General features: G+C 34.5%; 1 non-coding gene across 1 annotated transcript; it reads right to left on the bottom strand.

The window, feature by feature from the left end:
• Positions 1-4,264: 4,264 nt before the first annotated feature.
• LOC141681351 (small nucleolar RNA R71) lies at positions 4,265-4,371 on the bottom strand. The gene has a single exon (XR_012558796.1). It is a non-coding gene; the product is annotated as a small nucleolar RNA R71 (small nucleolar RNA).
• Between the last annotated feature and the right edge of the window lie 11,257 nt (positions 4,372-15,628).

The following is a 15,628-nucleotide window of genomic DNA, read 5'->3' as shown; positions in this document are numbered from 1 at the left end:
AGCCTCAACGGATAAGACCACTTTGGCTATCCGTTGATGGTGCAGCTTTACTTAGAAATAAGTCTAGTGTTGTAGCACATTTCAGTCTCTATATTTAAGATATAATTCTTAGAAGTTGAGAGAAAATATAAGTCATGTTGACTACTAGAAGATATGCAAATAGGAAGGCCAATTGTAAATATTTCATGCCTTGTAATTTTGTATAAATGAAGTGGTATCAACGGATATTTTAAAGACCTTCAACGGATGAGAAACAAAGCTTCAACGGATGTCTCTAAAGCTTCAACGGATAGAGCTTCAACTGCTAACACATCAACGGATAAAGCCATCAACGGATGAAGGCTTCAACGGATGTTCTGTTAAATAGCAGTTGATAAGTGGTAGTTGTAACAGCAGACAGAGGCACATGGGTTGACAGAGATAACTGAAATGTGGAAGCCTAATTTCAGGAACATCAGAAAAAGCAGCCGTTCTACTCTAGTACAAAGAGGCAATAGTCAACAAAGTACTTGAGTGATATGGAGAAGAAATAAGTGGATAACTTATTTTATTATTGTATTTTTATCTTTGTCTTCACTTGTACACTTGGTGATATATAAACCAAGTAGCAGCTAGTAATTAAATAAGAATTTTTCCAGTGCTGTTTAGAAAAATCTTGAGAGAAAAATTATCTAGTTTGTACTAGGATGCAGCTGTGATCAACATCTTGAATCACAGATTTTCTGAAATACCATCTCTGGTGGAACAACAATCCACCAGAAAAGTTTTTAAGGTCTGTTGTGTTCTTTACATTAGTGCTTGAATATATATCTGTCTGTATTAGCTTAAAGCAATTCACACACTTGTTTATCTTGAACACAAAGCCTTTAAAACTGCTCAAAACTTGAAAAAGTTTTGAGATTTACATTCAACCCCCCTTCTGTAAATCTCATTGTTAGTCCACTAGGAATAACAAATACTCCCAGATTTTAAAAGACTTCTTTAATCCCTATTGAATACCATCAGATTTTAAAGGATTTTTTAGGATCCAAATTGAATATCTTGAGATTTTGAAATGTCAAAAAAATCCTTTAAAATCCCAATTGAATACACCGCTTGATAATTCCAGATCTTGAAAAGTTATATTGAATATTTGATATATGTATTCCATCAAAGTAGGTCCCAAATTTCTGCATTGGCTCCGCATTGGTATTGTCAAATACAAGCATATGAGATACCACCTCAATCAATTGGTTTTCGAGTTTGCGCTTATCTCCTATTTTCTTTTTGGATTTATCTAACAATGATTTCAACGGGGAGCAATTGTCCCTTATTTCAAGAGCTCCAAATAGTTTTAGCTGCATTGAAGCTTTCAGATAACCATTTATCGGGTGAATTTCCAGCTTTTTTGTGCAATCAGACGTATTTGCGAACTTGAGTGATGTTGTTCCCAGTTGGACAGGAGAGCAATTACCGCGGCTCAAGTATTTGGTACTGCGGTCCAACAAATTCTATGGTGAAATTCCCACACAACTTTTCCAACTCTCATCAATTGAGGTTTTAAACTTAGGAAATAACCAAATCACGAGAGACATTCCTACTTGTTTTGGCAATTTTAGAGCAATGGTTACAGGTAACGTCACTTCAAATTATTTGTTCAATTTGGGTTGGAGACATGCTGGATTAATGGATGAAACAAAAGGAAATGAGCTACATTACACATCTACACTCAAGTTTTTGTTTTTCATTGATTTATCAAACAACAAAATCAGTGGAGAGATCCCCAAAGAGTTAATGGTTATGCATGGTTTAAAACATTTAAATCTGGCGGGTGATAATCTAGCTGGAAAGATCCCTATGGAGATTGGAAAACTGAAAAATTTGGAATATCTCGATCTTTCTAGAAATGAGCTATATGGTCCTATTCTGCAAAGTCTGTCAAATTTCAACTTCTTAGCCTAATTGAACCTTTCTTTCAATGATTTGTAAGGAAGATTTGATTAGGAGATTTGGGTTTTGATTCTTAGTATATACAACAATATACCTATTTTTAACAAAAAATTGTGCGAGAAATCGCATTTTTATAATTTTCCAACATAAAAGGGCAAAAATGTAATTTTTTTTATCGTAGGTAACCCACAGCCGCTACCCTTTGGGGGTGCACTAGATAAACCCTACTTGCTCACGTAATAGCCTGCAAACCACGTGAACCAAGGCATAATCATAAATTCTCCTCCCGCGGGATTCGAACCTGTGACCAAGAGGATAGTATCCCCTCTTTAACCAACTGAGTCAACCCTTGCGGGCATAAGATTGTAATTTTATCGTCTTTAAAATGGTTCAATTTGCCCCAAGTCTTATTTTAATAAATAGAATGAGATATAATTATAAATTTAACTATAAAAACTGAAAAACGGAGTTACATAAATAATATAATGCAACATTTTATTTATTCAAAAGTTTAAATAATAGAAAAATATTATGATACAAAGAGTAGATGTGCTTGATATGTGGATTTTCTATCTACTTGGAACACTTCATTACAGGCTTAAGTTGGTGTTTTGGACTCAAGTTGTTGGTATTTTTGATGTTTTTTTGTGTTATTGCATTTCAGGCATCAGTTAAATGAAGAAAGAAGCTTTTCAAAGAAATATGCTGAAAAGAGATCAGAATTGGAAGCCTAGGCCATTCTCAAGTTTTAGAGAATCTCGTTAGCTTCGCGTGGGCAGTCGAAATTGAAGATTTTGAGAGTCCTGGTCATCCTGGAGCCTATATATACCAATAAAAAGACGTTTTTTACAACAAGGAGACCTGGGAGAGCAATAAGAAGAGCTAGAGAGCACGAGAAGGCTACGGAGAAGAAGACTTTTATTTTCTTTAAAATAGTTGATACTTGGATGCTTGTTTTCGATTTGTCTTTGAACCCTAGTACTCTTATATTGTTTTATATCATGTTTACATTGGAACCCATGGTGACGATGAGTTCGATTATGAACTAATCGTTATCATGGGGTTCTAACGAATTTACTTATGGATTTCTATAGTTAATTTGTTTCAATATCTTGGTGTGTGGTGATTGATTGATATCCTAGTATTGGTTGTGCTTATTCGTCTTATGTGCGTAGCTAACATATAAGATAGCGTGTTAATCTCTATTGAAGTGAAAGTGAATATAGAGGTTTAGAACTTGCCATGCTAGCATAGATTCATGTGTAATTGTTATGCATGATTCGTTGGTAATTTTAACCATCTTACTTGCCCTATGTAATCAAGATAGATAACTTGCGCATTAAACCTTTATGTTGTCAAATTCTATAGACATATAGGGTCTCAACATAATTGGTATATATTCAGCTTCTATCTCTTTTGTGGATGTCTGGTAGTAGGTTATTCGTACAACGAAAGTGGGCGTTTACTAGTTTCGTGTTATCAGATTAGTTGTCATCACCATCACATGCTAAGGTTAAAAACAATGACTTTGAATGAAGAAGAAATGAAGTTAGAATCTCATGTTTGTCTCATATACGTAATTCAACATTAATTCTCTTAGTTAATGCTATTCAGTATAATCTCTTAGTTTAATCAAAACCCAAATTGTTATTTGTCTTAGCATTGAACGATAGCCATACATTGTTGCATAGGTGCATAAATTGAACTTAACCTAAACCAGTCTCTGTGGGAACGAATCTAATTTATATCTTATACTACTTGAGAACGCGTATACTTGCGTGAATTTTAGCGCGTGTTTTCGCCCTAACAAGTTTTTGGCACCGCTGCCGGGGACTCGGTGTTAATATTTAGTTTATGTGCTTGTCATCAATGGTCGTTAAAGTTCACTGACTCGGATTCTTTTACTTTCACGGTTTATTTGTTTATGTTTCAGGTACTCATTATAATGGGAGATCCAGCAGCACGAACGAAAGCCTTTATGGATTTTTCTCAACCTAAGATCAATGACATTCAATCTAGCATTATCAGGCCAGCTATCACAGCTAATACCTTTGAGATTAAGCCTGGCATAATTCAATGGGTGCAGAATTCAATCCAGTTTGGGGGTTCTCCAATGAAAGATCCCAATATGCACATTAGGGATTTCATTGAGATCTGCGCCAGCTTCAAGTTTAATGGTGTTTTTGAAGATGCTGTGAAGCTGAGACTCTTTCCATTCTCTTTAAAGGACAAGGCTAAGAGCTGATTACACTCTCTACCAGCTGGTTCATTTACTACTTGGGAGGATCTTGCTCAGAAATTTCTTACTAAATTCTTCCTTATGGCGAAGACAGCTGCAATGAGGAATGCTCTTACTCAATTTACGTAACAAACAGGAGAATCTTTGTGTGAAGCTTGGGAGCGCTACAAGGAGATGCTTAGGAAGTGTCCTCATCATGGAATGCCTGATTGGATGATCATCAATTGCTTCTATAACGGTTTGGGAGCACAGTCAAGACCCATGCTCGATGCAGCATCAGGTGGAGCATTATGGGCAAAGAGCTATGAGGAAGCTTATGATCTAATTGAACTGATGGATGCTAATGAATATCAGTATCCAACTCAGAGATTGCCACAAGGCAAGGTAGCAGGAGTTCTTAAAGTGGATACAGCTACGGCTATCACTGCTCAACTAAAGGCGTTGTCTATGAAGATCGATTCTTTAATTAACTATGGTGTTAAGCAGATAATCAGTGTTTGTGAGTTATGTGCAGGTTCGCATGCGACATAGCACTGCACTATATCTAGTGACTCGGCTCAGTTTGTGAGCAACTTTCAGAAATCGCAGCATCCAGTTCCTGCCACTTATCATCCTGACAACTGGAATCATCCTAACGTCAGTTGGAGCAACAATCTAAATGCGATGCAACAGCCATTCCAGCAGTTTGAAAACAAGCAATTTAATTCTCCTGGTTTTTAGCAACAATTTGCACTAATACAACAACTCCAACTTCAACAACAAACTCATGATGCAGGTCAATCTTCGAATGAAAAATCTGAATTGGAGGAGTTGAGGCTTATGTGCAAAAACCAGGCTCTTATATACCAAAGCCAGGCTGTTTCTATCAAGTCTCTGGAGAACCAAATAGGGAAAATTACTAACGCCTTATTGAATCGACCACCAGAAACGCTTTCTAGTGCTACAGAAGCCAATCCAGGCAAGAGGGAAGTTAATGAACAGGTGAACGTCATCACCTTGAGGTTTGGAAAGGTTGCAAGCCCCCAAATTCAGCAAGACGAAGAGCCTGAAAAATCTCAAGTTTCAGAAAATGCAGATGTGTCTGAAGAAGAAGTGCAGAATGAAGCAGAAGTGGAATCAAGGAAGAAAACTATGGAACACACTCCTTCTGAGGGTAATACAGGGGAGAAATAGGTGTATCATCTACCTCCTTTTCCTAAGAGGCTGCAGAAACAGAAGTTGGATAAGCAATTTGCTAAGTTTCTGGAGGTGTTCAAGAAACTTCACATCAACATACCTTTCGCTGAAGCTCTTGAACAGATGCCTAGCTATGCAAGGTTTATGAAAGGTATTCTCTCTCGGAAAGTGAAGCTCGATGACTTATAGACCGTTGCTCTTACGAAGGAATGCAGTGTTGTGCTGCAACAGAAGTTGCCTCTGAAGCTTAAAGATCATGGAAGCTTCACTATTCCTTGCACCATCGGAAACTTGTCGTTCGACAAGTGTTTGTATGATTTGGGAGCTAGAATCAATCTGATGCCCTTGTCTATCTTCAAGAAGCTTGGTCTACCTGATCATACGCTGACATATATGTCCTTGCAGTTGGCCGATCGTTCTATTACATATCCACGAGGCATTATGGAGGATGTGTTGGTCAAGGTGGACAAACTTATCTTTCCTGCTGACTTTGTAATTCTTAATTTTGAGGAGGTTAAGAAGATTCCCATTATTTTGGGAAGACCATTCTTAGCGACTAGCCGAACTATGATCGATGTGCAAAAAGGAGAGCTTACGATGAAGGTTCAATATCAAAAGGTCACTTTTAATGTGTTCAAGGCAATAAAATTACCCACAGCTAAAGAGGAGTGCTTTAAAGTAGAGTGGGTCGACTCTGTCATGAATTCAGAACTTGAGAAATTGCCAAAGTTAGATACCTTAGAGAGATCCTTAATAGGGGAATCAGTTATTGAAGATGAAGAAGGAGCAGAGCAATTGCAGGTTTTTAATGCACCTCCATGGAAGAGGAAGTTGAATATGCCATTCGATTCTCTTGGGTTAGCAGAGCTGAAAATTTCTCAGAAGCATCTCGAGACGTCTATTGAAGAAGCTCCCACACTGGAGCTCAACCGAATGACAGATCATTTGAGTTATTCATTCTTAGGTGCACCCCATGATAAGGTTGGGATATATTTTTGATGATGTAGAGAGTGGCCGGATGGAGCCTCCCGTGCCTACAAAGGGTTCTTCTCATGTGTTGTAGGTAGTTGATAGGACTGGTGTTGGTGATGAGCAGTACAGGTGAGTGACTAGGCGTTTGGAGGCCATGCACGACATTCACCGTCGTTTTGCTACAAATTTGACACATGCTCTCGGTACTGTTTCCCGAGACACTGGTGTCGAGGTCGATTGACCACCTGATCCTCCACCCGAAGAGGGTGATCCTTCTGCTAACTAGGTATGCCTGATATCCTTATTATTATCTTCAATGAGGACATTGAAAATTTTAAGTTTGGGGGTGATAATGTAAAGATTAGTAGTATGTGTGTCCATATAGATTCATATAAATTCATATTGCATGTTTAGTTGTAGTTCATTCATATTTTTGGCATGATTGTTCATATAGGACATATTTGTTTGTATTTTTATGTGAGTTCATATAGTTGCATGTGCATGCATATAACATGATCCCTTAGGTTGAGCTATTTCTGATTGATTGGTTGATGTTGATTTGAGTGTAGTGATGACGAATAGAGGGTTGTTTAAGTCTAATGAATTGATTTGCATGCCCAAAAAAAAAATTATTTCACAAGTCTTATAGGATTGCTTTTGATCTAGATCATGATCATACTTGTTTATTTGTTGAGATTTAATCACTTGGTTATATTTAGAATTTTTGCTATTCTCGCAATGACGTAAAAACACTAATTTTTAAACTAAAGAAAAACTTGGATTTCATTGCTAGTTGTTGTAAGGCTAGGCGTCAAATGGCTAGTAGCCGGCTCATATTTTTATGAGTAGTTTAGGGTTGAATGAGATGGAGCGAAACACACTCATTCAGAAATTGTTAAAAAACAGAGAAAAAAAAGAAAAAAAAAGAGAAAAAAAGAGAGAAAAAAATATATGTGTTTATGCATAATTGATCAAGAGTGAGCTCTTTAATACTCGAGGTATTAAGTTCTAGGGGACTTGGTGCCTAGTGACCTAAGGCTTTGATAGTCTAGGATTCGCTAACTTAACGTTCACTACATGGGTATTATTGCATAAGTCTTTTGTGCACCTCATTCATTGCACGATCAAATAAGCATCTTTTTTATGTGTACAATAATAGCATGAATCATTGTATAACTCTAGCAGAAAGGAGGTGTTGTGAGTCATTATCCGTTTAACATTTATTCTGCCTATAAACTTGTGATCGTTTGGATGAAAGCTAAGTTATGGTTATTGATCTAGTTTCGAGAATATATCTGTTAAGCATCCACACACTCACGTTTCTGGTTTGTGAGTTGGTTTGTGGGATTTATTCAAGCTCTGTTTTGAGTAATTGCATTCTTAGAGGCATTGGCTTATTCATTTTGTTATGGTTATTCTGAGGGGATCAATTGCATTGTCATTTAGTTGCATTCACGTAGTTGCATTCCTGCATTTGGTTTGTTTTGTAGTTTTGAGTCTGTTTATGCTTGAGGACAAACATCGATTCAAGTTTGGGGGTGTGATAAGTGGATTTTATATCTACTTGGAACACTTTATTACAGGCTTAAGTTGGTATTTTGGACTCAAGTTGTTGGTATTTTTGATGTGTTTTTGTGTTATTGTATTTCAGGCATCAGTTAAATGAAGAAAGAAGCTTTTCAAAGAAATATTCTGAAAATAGATCAGAATTGGAAGCCTAGGCCATTCTTAAGTTGTAGATAATCTCGTTAGCTTCGCGTGGGCAGTTGAATCGCCTAATTCTGACGAGCAGAACTCAAGATATGGCCAAAAGAAGAATTATCAGAATTTTTCCAGAATGTCAGCGCGGCCACGCCAGAACCAGCGCGGACACGCCAGAACCAGCGCGCCCGCGTCGCTGAAAACAATATTCCAGCGCGGCCGCGCCCGAAAACAGCGCGCTCGCGCCCGGTTTCTGCCCCAGAATCCTGATTTTAGTCGAAATTGAAGATTTTGAGAGTCCTGGTCATCCTGGAGCCTATATATACCAATAAAAAGATGTTTTTTACAAGAAGGAGACCTGGGAGAGCAATAAGAAGACCTAGAGAGCACGAGAAGGCTACGAAGAAGAAGACTTTTGTTTTCTTTAATATAGTTGATACTTGGATGCTTGTTTTCGATTTGTCTTTGAACTCTAGTACTCTTATATTGTTTTATATCATATTTTTATTGGAACCCATGGTGACGATGAGTTCGATTATGAGCTAATCGTTATCATGGGGTTCTAACAGATTTACTTATGGATTTCTATAGTTAATTTGTTTCAATATCTTGGTGTGTGGTGATTGATTGATATTCTAGTATTGGTTGTGCTTATTCTTCTTATGTGTGTAGCTAACATATAAGATAGCGTGGTAATCTCTATTGAAGCGAAAGTGAATATAGAGGTTTTAAAACTTGCCATGCTAGCATAGGTTCATGTGTAATTGTTATGCATGATTCGTAGGTAATTTTAACCATCTTACTTGCCCTATGTAATCAAAATAGATAACTTGCACATTAAACCTTTATGTTGTCAAATTATATAGACATATAGGGTCTCAACATAATTGGTGTCTATTCAGCTTCTATCTCTTTTGTGGATGTCTGGTAGTAGGGTATTCGTACAATGCAAAGTTGGCATTTACTAGTTTCGTGTAATCTGATTAGTTGTCATCACCATCATATGCTAAGTTTAAGAACAATGACTTTGAATGAAGAAGTAATGAAGTTAGAATCCCATGTTTGTCTCATATACGTAATTCAACCTTAATTCTCTTAGTTAATGCTATTTAGTATAATCTCTTAGTTTAATCAAAACCCAAATTGTTATTTGTCTTAGCATTGAATGATAGCCATATATTTTTGTATAGGTGCATAAATTGAACTTAACCTAAACCAGTCTCTGTGGGAACGAATCTGATTTATATCTTATACTACTTGCGAATGCGTATACTTGCGTGAATTTTAGCGTGTGTTTTCTCCCTAACAGTGCTTTATCTAATAAGATTTTTAAATAAGATTCAATGAGATATGCAGCATAATGGTAGTGACATCTACTTAACAATAGAAGGTCAATGGTTCGAATCATGGTGTGTACTTAACTTCTTTTTAAATTTTGCTTAAACTATATATGGGTGTCATTTGTGTGAATTTTGAAAATAAAATGGCAAACTTGTAATTTTATAGCCATTAAACTGGCTCAATTTGCCCTTGGTTGCAATTTAATATATAGAAGGAGATATGGGTTGGAAACATGTTGGATTAATTGATGAAACAAAAAGAAATGAGCTACATTACACATCTACACTCATATTTTTATTTTCCATTGATTTATCAAATAACAAAATCAGCGGAGAGATTCCCAAACAGTTAATGTTTCTGCATAGTTTCTTGATCTTTCCAGAAATGAGCTTTTTGGTCGTATTCCTCAAAGTCTGTCAAATTTAAGATTTTTAGCCCAATTGAACCTCTCTTCCAATGATTTATCAGGAAGATTACCCACCAAAAGTCAGCTTCAGACCCTCTATCTATGCTGGCAACGATGAACTCTTTGGTAAACCTATCCCGAAACCCTGCAATGGTGACACAGATACACATAATGTTAACCACAACAAAGCTGAAATGATTTTGATTCAGATGATGAGCTCATGTGGTTTTTTAATGGGCTTGGATCTGGTCTCTCGGACGGCTTTTTGGGATTCTTTGCGTTCTTCAAATATTGGAGGTTTCTTACTATTCATTTGGTGAACAAGTTCTTGACAAGATTGAGGTTGCCATCATTACATTGAGGATGAAGTTCCATAACTAATGTGTAACTTTCATCTACCTTGTTCCTCTCAAACACTAGCACACACAAAGAAGCACTTATAGGAAATTATAATATTTTTCTCCTTCTGCTTTTTTACTGATTTTGGCATAAATCTGATGCACTGACATAATGACGTTACTAAAATATTTCCTACAGGGGATCTAGATTCAATATCAAGCGTGGCCTTGCACGAAGAGGATGTTGTATAATTCTTCATCATATATCTTATATATAGGTTCTGTTTCTTGTTAATCGAGTCACATATTTGATAATCTTATAAATTTGAACTTGTAATAGTAAGAAGTTTTTTAAGAAATAAGATTGTATCAAAATTTATATTTCATAGAGACAATAAGTTATCATTCCTGCAGGGATCGTGTTTATCCGACCTATTAGTTTACATGCATCTACCTATTGTTTACAGGCATAACATTGTCATCGACTAATAGGTACTAAATAAATACACAATACCTGAACTCCAAGAAGGATCAAGTTCTTTGACAAGATTTACAGCCCAAAACTGATAACATTTTTATTGGCTGGTGCACTACACTATATAATGCACTTTGGTTGAACAAATTAAAGCTATATATAACACAAGCTCAATTTGAAATAGGAAAAACTTACATATTTGTGGACATTACTAATATTAGTGTTAGCAAGTAATGTATACAAAACTGATCTTATCAGGCTCTCAGCATGCGCAACTATTGTCCATGGTCTTGAACAAATATTATTTGTATGTGTTAAGAGTAGTGAAGTCAAAACTAGTCAACTATGATAGTCAAATATGGCGCTCTATATAAATAGCTCTCTCAGCACATTGTAATAGTCAGTTAGTTTTATCATTCTATCAAACAGTTATGATGTAAATATTACACATAATTTTTTGTATATATACTTTTTCTGTTACATCTTCTTCTTGCTCAACATCTAATCTCGCTTTAATGGAGTTTATGATGATTGATAATCTTTAGATAATATCAGAGCTTCTTTCGCATAAATCTTCAATCTCTATTATGATAATTTACGATTGATACGATTCTGATTGAAATTGATACATTTTCGTTGCAATATCTCTCGATCTCTCTCACAATTTCCTCGATCTCTCTCGCAATCTCTTTGCAATTCACAATATTTTTGTCATTACTTTGCGGTCATCTTTCATATTCTCTTCTGGTTACGATTAGATCAGTGTCTACGATCAATGAACTCAATTTAGTGCTTCATGTAGATTCTTCAATTGAAATTTGGGCACTTTGGTTGAACAAATTAGAGATAATATATATATATATATATATATATATCACAAGCTCAATTTGAAATAAGAAAAACTTAATATTTTTGGCATTTCTGTTTATTGATGTTTGCAATCTCCAGAAGTTTGTCAAAGAAGAGACGGGTCTGGTGGATGCATCCAGATGAAGCCCCTACAATATGCCAATGTTTGGATTAAATCCTTTTGTAGCTCTTCTACAAAATCAGGGTGGATGTAATCAAGGCTCTACTGCTTATAATGACTTTTCCAATACAGTATCAGAAATAGCTGCAGGGAGTACTGCTTTTCCTAAAAATAGCCCTCTTCCTAACCCTTGGGGTGGTACTATTGGTAAGCTTTAGCATATAGTTCTCTGTATTACCTTCTTTGTCAATCTGTCTAATTCATTATAGTCCTTTTACTGCCATTCATAAAGATTGCTGCAAATTTATGCAGGTAAAGGACTTTTAAATAGGATAGATGAGAAAATATCTTAGTAGGAGTTAAACGTTTTTTTATCATTTTAAAGATCAAATGTCAGATAGGCTTGGAATGTTATGACCTTAAAGTTGCACATAAAGTTGCTGACATGATTTACAAAATAGAAGCAGGTTCTGTTTACTCTTTTATGTGGATGGTTTGTTAAGTCCAGAGGCTATCATATTCATTGATAGTGGATGTCTTGGAAATATTTCAAAGGTTTTTGATGCAGTGGTAATTGACTTGGATATAGAGATGTTTGACAGTAGTCTTGCTACAGATATTATGGAAGTTGCTGTCATGATAAACTGCAACAGTCCTAGATAATGTGTGACGAGCAGTGAGCTGAGCATGGTAGATCATGCAGAGGATCACGATGTTGCTCCGCTCAACCTTCTAGGAAATGCAGAGGATTCACATGGCATTGGGATGCAAATATGGAGCATCGATGTATATGTATGAAGATATTGAAAAAAATAATGAGATGTGAAATATGAAGGCTGATGTTGTTGCTTGCTTAAGTTGGTTGTTGAGCTATTCTAATTATTTTTAGTTGATCTCATTTCAGATGTTATTATATTTAGTATAATTTTAGTTTAGTTTAATTTTAGTTATTTAAGTATCTGTTGCATTGTTATTAATCTATTTTTCAGTTTATTAAAAAAATCACTTTGGTAAAGTTAAACAAAATAAAAATCTATCTAGAACAAAAAATAAGGATGTCATACCCAGAAAAGATAAAAATAAATCATACTTTGAAGAGGAGCATTTTTTGGGGTAAACAAAATTTACTATGTCATGTAATTAATGTCAATTTCAGAAAAATCATTGTAAATTTTAGTTTTGTATTATTCATTTTTATACCGTCAAAAAAATAAAAAATCAATACTAAAAAAGGTTAACAATATTATACAGAATTTAATGTTGATTAGGTTCTAAAAGAATGAAATGTCATGATTTTTCGGTAAGCGTATATATAATAAATAGATAAAGATCAAGAATTAAGTTTAAGGGTTACATGACCACTAGAATAACAAAAAAAATACATAAACTGAAAAATACATAGACTGATAAATCCTCTAAATGTCATGTATAGTTATTAATGTAAGGCATTAAATTTTAACAATAGTCTCCATTTTTAAAAAATTGTTAACTAAGACGACTAACATAAATATCAATAACACTATGTATCATAAAGAAAAATGCTAGAGATTAAAATAATAATATATGGGAAACATGATGAAAAATTCTAACTAATACTAATCCGTTAATAATAAAACAAAAATACTTTGTGTCATTTTCTATTTATTTTAAACATGTTCAATTCAACATGAATAAAATCAAACAAAATAATTAATGTAAGATTAAAATGTTACTAATTTCTTTTCTTTTTATGAGGAAAATATTAATTAATATTAATATTATGTGTATAAGTAAGTTTTAGAACAAATATGTATTAGACTATTTACATAAATCTGTTAGTGAAAAATAATTTATTAGTAATTTACCGCGCTTAAGACAACTTGATAAATGTATTTCTCTAAATTAAAAGGAATTTTAATTTTAGTATCAAATAATATACTTAGAATGACGGAAATGTGGACTTCTGAAAATAGAAAGGCCGACTAATAATTCTAATACATAAGTTATAAATTAATAACATATTTAACAATATACTATTTATATTGATTTTAAATATATATATATATATCCATCACTAATGACTTTTTTTATATAATTACATTATTTTATCTTTAGTTTATTCTCTTATATGATTATCTTTAGTTTATTTTCTTATATAATTTACATGATTTTTTATAAGTAAAATATGGTTTTGGGAATAAGTACATACAAATTGATATATTTATAGTTTTTTCCTCCGAACAAAAAAATTATATTACACGGAAGATGAAACGTTCACAACTTTTTGTCCAAAACAACTGCATAGCATAAGTGTCCATTAAGTATTTACACATTCCTTTACTTTAAATCTCAAAAGTAACAAGTTAACTACAACTTTCACCAAAGCTTTCTCAAATGGCTGATCAAACTATTTTCACTGTTTAACTATAGTTGATCACTCTTCTTTTTTCTCACCTTATTTTCTAGACAGAAAGCTTCAGTTTGTTTGTGAAGCTTTTGTTGGTATGGGAGCGTAAACAACCAAAGAAACATATCAAGTATGTCCTTGAAGCTCTTGACTGGGATAAGCTATATGACTTTCATCAACTTCAAATGGAAGTTACACGTGACCACTTCTATGGCTTCGTTTCTTACTGTGTTGGACACAATGTTCATCAGGAAAACTTTTTTAACTCATCTTTCAGACTGTTGCAGAGGTATAATGTTCAATTGAATCTTATGGTTTTATCAAATCTATCTTCTGCATATTTCCCATCCAGATTGGCTTACATTTTCTTTAAGGCATTATATAGACCAGCTGAATTAGATTGTACCGCTACTGAAATATATATGATAGTCACCAATACTGATATGAGAGGAAGAGTGAAGAGATTATTACTCTACTCTCAGACATGTATGGTAACATTGCTGGAAATGATCTCCTGCTACCAGCAAACAAAATATGTCCAAATGCACTGAGTAATAAACCATTACACCTGTTAGATGGGCCTCCACTATAGGTATACTTATGGAATTCACTTTGCACTAGAGCAGTCCAAGGAAACTATCCGAAAGAAGTTGAATTATGGCCATAGGGTTTGAAGATGGCGCATTTTTGGAACCCAAAATGTTACAAATGCACTGTTCAACTGACGCCTTTCAAAATTTTACTTTAGGCTATGAATTATTAAATTTATGCATAGATTTGTGTTATCTTCAATTGAACTTATGTATCTCGAACTTATATCTATTAATCTAAATGACATGTTTCTATAACCTTATTTTAATTACAAGATTCTTGACATCTACGTTGTGCATTCTTAGCTTATAGTAGACGTTTAAAGTTAATGCATCTTTCACAAATGTGTCAATGTGTGACAGTGCTATCAATGTCTGCATGTTTTAAATTATATTACTTGCATCAGCCTCAAATGCAAGTTGTGATTCACCAGTACTATTGTTTCGACTATTATTGTGTTACACACATTATTCATCAGGACAGTTTTTATAACTTATATATGTGACTGTTGATCAAGTATAATGTGCATTTCTCGCTGACATCATTCTGGTATCCTTTATATTAGTTAAATTTGACATAATGGTTGTATTGGATCCAAATCTTAAGTTAGGTTGTAAAAGGCGAAGAGAAATGTAAATGTATATATATTTCTCATGAACTTAGAATTATTTTATACACTCTATCCAATGGCATGTTCAGATATTTCGGTTTTAGAGTTTCATTTGGTTGTAATTTTTTGAATTTAAATTCTTTCTGTTACTTACATGTTTGTTTGTCATGCATCTAAAACCTTATACCTTGCAGGTGAATTTTTTTACTAGGAAGAAGGCTAACTAACTGCTTTGATGAACTGGATTAAACTGAAAATTTGAAGCAAGGTGCTATTGAGGCAGGTTCTTATGGAGTTCAAGATTAGGTATGATTACAACTGAAACTGCTGGTGCACTAGCTACTCCAACAACACAGAGGTTATGCCTCCACGAACACGAAATACGACAATGCTTGATATAGGTGATCCTGAAATCTCACTTAAGAAGGTGCTTGATATAGGTGATCCTGAAAGCTCACTTAAGAAGGTGCTTCCACTTAAAAAACTCACTTAAG

Source organism: Apium graveolens, chromosome 1, assembly GCF_009905375.1.
Source record: "Apium graveolens cultivar Ventura chromosome 1, ASM990537v1, whole genome shotgun sequence".
Classification (NCBI taxonomy): Eukaryota; Viridiplantae; Streptophyta; class Magnoliopsida; order Apiales; family Apiaceae; genus Apium; species Apium graveolens.
Note: the sequence above shows the minus strand (reverse complement) of the source record. Positions and strands in the feature narration are given on the sequence as shown.